Raw genomic sequence first — 8,452 nt, 5'->3', positions numbered from 1 at the left:
GGTCCTGGCCAGTGACCGGAGTGGTCCTGGCAAGTGGCCGGAGTGGTCCTGGTCAGTGACCGGAGTGTTCCTGGCCAGTGACCGGAGTGGTCCTGGTCAGTGACCGGAGTGTTCCTGGCCAGTGACCGGAGTGGTCCTGGGCAGTGACCGGAGTGGTCCTGGCCAGTGTCCGGAGTGGTCCTGGCCAGTGACCGGAGTGGTCCTGGCCACAGTGATCAGAGTGGTCCTGGCCAGTGGCCGGAGTGGTCCTGGCCAGTGACCGGAGTGGTCCTGGCCACAGTGACAAGTGGTCCTGGCCACAGTGACCGGAGTGATCCTGGCCACAGTGTCCGGAGTGGTCCTGGCCACAGTGACCGGAGTGGTCCTGGCCACATTGACCGGAGTGGTCCTGGCCACAGTGACCGGAGTGGTCCTGGCCACAGTGACAGAAGTGGTCCTGGCCACAGTGACAGAAGTGGTCCTGGCCACAGTGACAGAAGTGGTCCTGGCCACAGTGACCGGAGTGGTCCTGGCCACAGTGTCCGGAGTGGTCCTGGCCACAGTGACCGGAGTGGTCCTGGCCACAGTGACCGGAGTGGTCCTGGCCACAGTGACCGGAGTGGTCCTGGCCACAGTGACCGGAGTGGTCCTGGCCACAGTGACCGGAGTGGTCCTGGCCACAGTGACCGGAGTGGTCCTGGCCACAGTGACCGGAGTGGTCAGTGACCGGAGTGGTCCTGGCCAGTGACCGGAGTGGTCCTGGCCACAGTGACCGGAGTGGCCCTGGCCACAGTGACCGGAGTGGTCCTGGCCAGTGACCGGAGTAGTCCTGACCACAGTGACCGGAGTGGTCCTGGCCACAGTGACCGGAGTGGTCCTGGCCAGTGACCGGAGTGGTCCTGACCACAGTGACCGGAGTGGTCCTGGCCAGTGACCGGAGTGGTCCTGGCCACAGTGACCGGAGTGGTCCTGGCCACAGTGACCGGAGTGGTCCTGGCCAGTGACCGGAGTAGTCCTGACCACAGTGACCGGAGTGGTCCTGGCCACAGTGACCGGAGTGGTCCTGGCCACAGTGACAGAAGTGGTCCTGACCACAGTGACCGGAGTGGTCCTGGCCACAGTGACCGGAGTGGTCCTGGCCAGTGACCGGAGTAGTCCTGACCACAGTGACCGGAGTGGTCCTGGCCACAGTGACCGGAGTGGTCCTGGCCACAGTGACCGGAGTGGTCCTGGCCACAGTGACCGGAGTGGTCCTGGCCACAGTGACCGGAGTGGTCCTGGCCACAGTGACAGAAGTGGTCCTGACCACAGTGACCGGAGTGGTCCTGGCCACAGTGACCGGAGTGGTCCTGGCCACAGTGACCGGAGTGGTCCTGGCCACAGTGACCGGAGTGGTCCTGGCCAGTGACAGAAGTGATCCTGGCCAGTGACAGAAGTGGTCCTGGCCATAGTGACATGACTCTTCCAGTCTTACATTGGACCTCAGTCTCATTGGTATTTTTGTTTGGGGAGAGAGGCAGACTTGTTTCTTTACAATAGTGGTGGTGGTGGTAGTGGTGATAGTGGTGGTGGTGGTAGTGGTGATAGTGGTGGTGGTAGTAGTGGTGATAGTGGTGGTGGTGGTAGTGGTGGTGGTGGTAGTGGTGATAGTGGTGGTGTAGGGGAGTGGTGGGGTTGTCATACGAGATGGTAGGGAGATGTAGCGATGCCGTGGGAGGTGGCTGCGTGCATGGCTGTATGTTTCCCTGTGTGGTGGAAAGGTGGGGTATTTTGATGGGGGGAAGGGGGGGTTCCCCTTTAAGGGGCGCAATGGAGGGCGGTGTCCTTCTGATACGGGGAGGTGTTGTGGGGGTGGGGGCAGAGAGGCGGGGAGTGGTTGATCCCCGCGGAGTAGGGAGAGGGTGATGCCCTGCTATGGTGGGGGAGAGGAGCAGGTGGAGGGAGGGAGGGGTGATGCCCTGCTATGGTGGGGGAGAGGAGGAGGGGGAGGGAGGGAGGGGTGATGCCCTGCTATGGTGGGGGGGGGGAGGGGGGAGGGGTGATGAACGAGCACAACTGCAGCACCATTAATGCCGGGGAAAAGTTGCCTAATTGCATTCATTATTATTTATGTCAAAGGTAGGCGGGGCTGAGTGCAAGGGAGGAGGAGATGAGTGTGCGCGCGCACTTGTGAAGTGAGTCAATGAACTCTCCTAGTTGTGCCTTGTGTATGCGTGCTGCTCTAGCATTTTGGTATTTGTAGTGTCTTTAAAGCTCTACGTGGTATCTAACTTTGCTTCTTCACTTCTTACCCCATTTCATTTATACCATATTCTAAGACAAAATCTTTCTAATGTGTCTTTCGCTAGGTGAGGTACTTTGTGTCTAATTATTTTCTCTCACGCGGGGATCATAGGTTCATAATTGTTTGTTTGTGCTATCTATTCTCCTGAGTATTTTGATGACGTGTTCTGTCTGTTGTGATCTTATTTTACGCCTTAATTCTTGTAGTCTTCACATTTCATCCCTCTCAGCTCAGGTGCTGTCCTGATGGCATACTTCTGAACATTTTCTACCTTGGCTTGTGATTTAACGAGTTTGTGAATCAGCGGTTGTGCAGAATATCCCAGTATTGATGACCAGACCACACACTAGAAGGACCACAAGGATTGATCAATTGTGACAATCGACTTGAGAATAGTCCAGGACGGACCGACGTCCCTTCACCTTCTAGTGTGTGGTCTGGTCAACATAATTTAGCCACGTTATTGTCTCTCATCGCCTGCATATCCCAGTATTAGTTTGATATATGTGGTATGTAAGGTCTTACTCGACTCTTTAAGCATTCATCAACAGTTAGTGGTACCAGGTTGATACGGGCTCCGGGAGACAGGTCCAGTGTGTTCAACCGTCACATCCTAAACTCTAGCAAACTCCAGTAGGGTTTCTCCTCTCAATTATAATGTTATGTCTGGCCTCCTGTTCCCAGCACCTACTTTCATTACTTTGCACATATTTGTTAGTTAAACTATAGTAGCCACTTTTTGCCTAATACCTTCAGTTTGTCAATGGAAGCCTGTAATTTATTGATCTTCCAATGTATTTCTTTATCATAGTTTTGGTGTCGTCAGCAAACATGGAGAGAGTTTTTGCCCACTTCGAGACCACTCACATAGACAGAGGCAACATAGGCCTTAGTTCTGACCCATGTGGGACCCTCGTAGCCATCATCTCGCCACTCTGGGTGGTCTTCTGCTGTTACCACGGACTTTTTATCCACTGGAACATCTTCCATGTCATTAATGGTGGCTTCTCCAACGAGTACTGTTTCGAAGGCTTCCTGGCAGTTCACAAAATAAGCACTCTGTCCACCAAATTTTCTATCTGATCGGGTTTTTGTCCCTGAATTAAGAACTACTAGTCTTAGTTTCTGTTTCTAGTTACTGGCATAGCATGCAAGTGGGGAACACTGGCCTGTAATTTAGTGCCATGTGTCTGTTGCTCTTATTGTATATTGCTACTACATTAACAGTCTTCCAACTTTTTGGTAGTTCTCCTGCTTCCATTAGTGTCTCAAATATTGCGGAGAGTGTGCGACACAAGTCATCACAGTTATCACTTGGTATTCATGGTGAGATTTTATTGGGTCTAAAAAAAGTTAGCCGTGTTCAGTTCCATCTCTGGTAATCTCAAATTCCTCGAGTGCTGTTGGGTTTGAAACCATCCCAGTCATTTCAGGCACTTGGCCTTATTATATTGTGAAGACCTCCGGGAATCTCCTATTGAGTTTCTCACTCATGTTCTTGATATTCTCTGTTCACGTGGTCTCGCCTATTCTTAGTTTCCTCCATTCCATTTACGTTGTTTCCCTTCTGGTGTGGTCTTGCAGTAACTTGGGCTGGTTCTATCAGCCAGGTCCATGTCGTTTTCAGATTTAGAGTCTAAATTCTTTTGTAATATTTGCCCATGATCTAGTTACGTGCTTTGTCGTCTTACACCCTTCGTTTAGCCATACATTATTCCTGTGCTTGTTAACAAGGCTGTAAAGTCTGAACTGAGTCTAAACTATGAGGGCAGTTGGAGAGAGCTCAGTCTAACAAGTCGAGAGTATGACTAGGGGGGATTCAGTCTAGGTGTACAGTAGACGGATGGGAATAGACAGGGCTCAAGGCACTGCGGGCTCACCGTAGCCCGTGTTACTTGGAACTTTGTGTTCCAGGTAGCGAATCTTTAACAACAACAAGAAGACAGGGCGGACAAGCAGCCTCCTGTAGAAGAAAGAAAATAAGGCAAAAGGATTTCGGTTGAAGTCGGAACTGCAAATGAGTTAGAAAAGTAAGGAAGCACTCCTTCGCTGCTTGGTCAAGAAAGAAGCGTAAGAAAGTTATCGTTTGCTTTATGGTCAACAAATGGAACGCACTAAAGCGTATTCCAGCTTCAAGTCAACATTAAACTCTAACGTTAAGAAATTATAAATCACATGGTAACAACCAGCTTGAAGGCGGGGTTTTAGGAGCTAGAGCTCAGCCCCCTATAGACACTGATATGTAAGGACAAGCGCCCGCACACAGAGGGGAACAGACAGACAGACAGACGCGAATACTAAGGAAAATGTCATTAAAAGTTAAGATTAGAAGAGTTTTACGACCTCCAATGATATTTTTATTTAGATTTGTCTAGTGACGGTTTCTCCTCTTGCAGGTCGACGCTCAATCCCCCGATGGTCTAAGTGGCTGGGCACTCCGTCCTATCCCAGATCCGTATCGTGGTATCCCTTCCAAGTGCTATATAGCCATATTGGCTTAGTGCTTTCTCTTCGTATAGGACCTCTTAGTCTGTCTCATATCCTTCCAAAGTGCTATATAGGCCATATTGGCTTACTCCCTTGAGGTTACCTTGAGGTGCTTCCGGGGCTTAGCGTCCCCGCGGCCCGGTCGTCGACCAGGCCCCCTTCTCATAATTATCTTACCTTTCATCCAAAGAAAGATTTCCTGGGACGCTGACACGCGTAGAGGTCATAATTGCTGATTTACTGACTTGAGTTCCACTCGTAATGAGTTGTTACACCTTCTTCACATTGTGATCTGATTAAGTTAAATTTTAGCTCCGTTCTGATTTTGAGATTGAATTAAATTTTGGAATTGGTTGGATCACTATCCCACTTTGAAATCTGATTAGCTGGGTCATGAGCTCATTTTGAAATGTTATTGGGGGGGTGGGGGGGGGTCATTAGCCCCATTTTGAAATCCGATTGACTGCTTTCTTACTCCCATCTGTTCTCACCTCTCATCTCTATTTGTCGTTTCCGCTTGCTTGTGTTACGTAGTTCCTTCCTCTGTTGTTTTCCTATAATACATTTTGTGATTTTAGACGGAAATTGTGGGATTCTTTGTGCGCGCCTGCGCGTAATTATCGAGCCTGATTGCTGGTTTAGTGTGTGATACTCGAGGGTGATTGGCCCGACTACTGTCTCATTCCGAAGACTGATTGACCGATCCATTGTGTCATTTTCGACGTTGATTGGCTGGGTCAAGTGGGTCATTCTGAAGGCTAAATGGTTAATTTGATCGTTTAGAAGTTGATGAACTGGACTATCGTCTCCCCTATTGTTGAGTACAAAGTATTTCTCCGTCTCTTCTGATTCGTTCTAAACGTCTTAAGAAAGTTTTAAGGAAATAGTGCGGATTCTTGTAAACTTGCTTCCGGCCGAGTTGATGTCGGAAGTGGGCGTAGTTGGCTTGTTATTGGTTGTTAAGTAGGTGTAGTTGGCTTGTTATTGGTTGTTAAGTAGGTGTAGTTGGCTTGTTACAAGCTTGGTGGGTGTAGTTGGCTTGTTACAAGCTTGGTGGGTGTAGTTGACTTGTTACAAACTTGTTGGGTGTAGTTGGCTTGTTACAAGCCTGGTGGGTGTAGTTGGCTTGTTACAAGCTTGGTGGGTGTAGTTGGCTTGTTACAAGCCTGGTGGGTGTAGTTGACTTGTTACAAGCTTGGTGGGTGTAGTTGGCTTGTTACAAGCTTGGTGGGTGTAGTTGGCTTGTTACAAGCCTGGTGGGTGTTGTTGACTTGTTACAAGCTTGGTGGGTGTAGTTGGCTTGTTACAAGCCTGGTGGGTGTAGTTGACTTGTTACAAGCTTGGTGGGTGTAGTTGGCTTGTTACAAGCCTGGTGGGTGTAGTTGGCTTGTTATAAGCTTGGTGGGTGTAGTTGACTTGTTACAAGCCTGGTGGGTGTAGTTGGCTTGTTACAAACTTGGTGGGTGTAGTTGACTTGTTACAAGCCTGGTGGGTGTAGTTGACTTGTTACAAGCCTGGTGGGTGTAGTTGGCTTGTTACAAACTTGGTGGGTGTAGTTGGCTTGTTACAAGCCTGGTGGGTGTAGTTGACTTGTTACAAGCCTGGTGGGTGTAGTTGACTTCCCAACGAATAATTGACTTAATGGCTCATCTTCCTTATCGATGAGTAGTGATGAAGACAGTGATGACATGATAATGTTGCGGCAGATGGTGGGTTATGGTTATTCATATTCCTTTGCAAAATTAATTTAAACAATTTTAATTAAATTTGAATAAAGTATAAAGCATGTGTATTGGATTGTGTATTTTTATACCTGTTGATAATTTATGTATGATGATATCATATCAGCATAATGGATTTTATACAATATTTTACATCACGTTATACATTATTTAACATCATTATTTAACATGGATATTTTGATACGTTTTCAAAGGCCTATAAAAGCCATTGGAACGGCAGGTGCTTGGGCAAGCATTTTGGGTGAGGCTTTTCAGTACCTTTGTACCTATTAAGAACAGCTAAGGTGCTCTTACTACCCTCCCAGTTCAGAACCTTTCGTTTTTTTTAAATAATACAAACTTTTTTATTTAATATAAATTTTGAATATCCGTAGAAAGCCATTCATAGAATTGTATCTTTTATTCACCGACTGATCATTCATTTTGATAAAAAAAACTTCCCATCGTTTGGTGGACTAGGTCGATAACTTGTAATTATGCTCTGTAATTCGTTCTATAATATGCTAAATAGTTAAACACATTTAAGTTGGACAAATGCTAATATTGTTAATAAATGTGCCCGGCCGTAATGGCACATTATGATGAACTGACATCAATTAAAAATAACGCCGCTCGCAGTACTCGTCAAGTTCCATAATAAATTACCCATCAGTATTACGCGTTCTGTTAATCTGCTTCAAGCCTAAAATGCATTAGCGCCTCTGACAAATATTAGCGCCTCGCATCACAAAAAATAGAAGGTTTTGTGTGTTCATGTGTGTGGAACGCTTTTCCTGTAGGTCTTCCAGGGGCGGCCAGATGTAGAGCCTTATCTGAACACTGTAGGTCTTCCAGGGGCGGCCAGATGTAGAGCCTTATCTGAACACTGTGGGTCTCCCAGGGGCGGCCAGATGTAGAGCCTTATCTGAACACTGTAGGTCTCCCAGGGGCGGCCAGATGTAGAGCCTTATCTGAACACAGCGAGTCTCTCAGGGGCGGCCAGATGTAGAGCCTTATCTGAACACAGCGAGTCTCTCAGGGGCGGCCAGATGTAGAGCCTTATCTGAACACAGCGAGTCTCTCAGGGGCGGCCAGATGTAGAGCCTTATATAAAACATTTCGCTGTGGGCCTGATACCCTGTAATACTATCAGGCCAGATATATGGATGAGAAGTACTGGTGTAAGGATAAGATGATAAAATTGTGAGCTTTTCTTGAGTAGGAATCTTGCTGTAACTTACACAGTACACAACCCATCCTCCTGAAATGGGTTATATATAACTTACAGTAACTTAAAGTAACTATTTGGTGGAAAGTAGCAATATGTAGACATGTAGACTTCCCCCTCGTCTCATTCCCGTGACCTGGTGATGGTGTAGGTCCGTGTGTTCTGTACAGCACTTGTATCATGCTCCTGTTCCTTGACGGCTAGATTCACGAAGCAGTTACGCAAGCACTTACGAACCTGTACATCTTTTCTCAATCTTTGGCGGCTTTGTTTACAATTATTAAACAGTTAATGAGCTCCGAAGCACCAGGCGGCTGTTTATAACAATAACAACAGTTGAATGGGAAGTTTTCATGCTTGTAAACTGTTTAATAAATGTAACCAAAGCCGTCAAAGATTGAGGAAAGATGTACACGCTCGTAAGTGCTTGCGTAACTGCTTCGTGAATCTGGCCCCTTGTAACTAGCTCCGTCCCGGTCTTCCTTGTCATTACCTTACGTTATGAAGGAAGGGTCGGGCTGGGGGGGGGGGCACCTCCCAAGATATGAATTTGTAATTAGGAAATGAGTGAAATGAACTTGTGCCTTAATGCTCTGTGATCAGGGTCACGTGACCTGGTAATGACCCTTCTGTATGATGCTTTGAATTCTTGCTGTACTGATGTTTATTAGTATGTGTGTCAGAGTGTACTTACCTCATTGTGCTTGCGGGGGTTGAGCTCTGGCTCTTTGGTCCCGCCTCTCAACGGCCAGT

Source organism: Procambarus clarkii, chromosome 3 (assembly GCF_040958095.1).
Source record: "Procambarus clarkii isolate CNS0578487 chromosome 3, FALCON_Pclarkii_2.0, whole genome shotgun sequence".
Taxonomy (NCBI): Eukaryota; Metazoa; Arthropoda; class Malacostraca; order Decapoda; family Cambaridae; genus Procambarus; species Procambarus clarkii.
The sequence above is the reverse complement of the archived record's forward strand: the minus strand, read 5'-3'. Positions refer to the sequence as shown.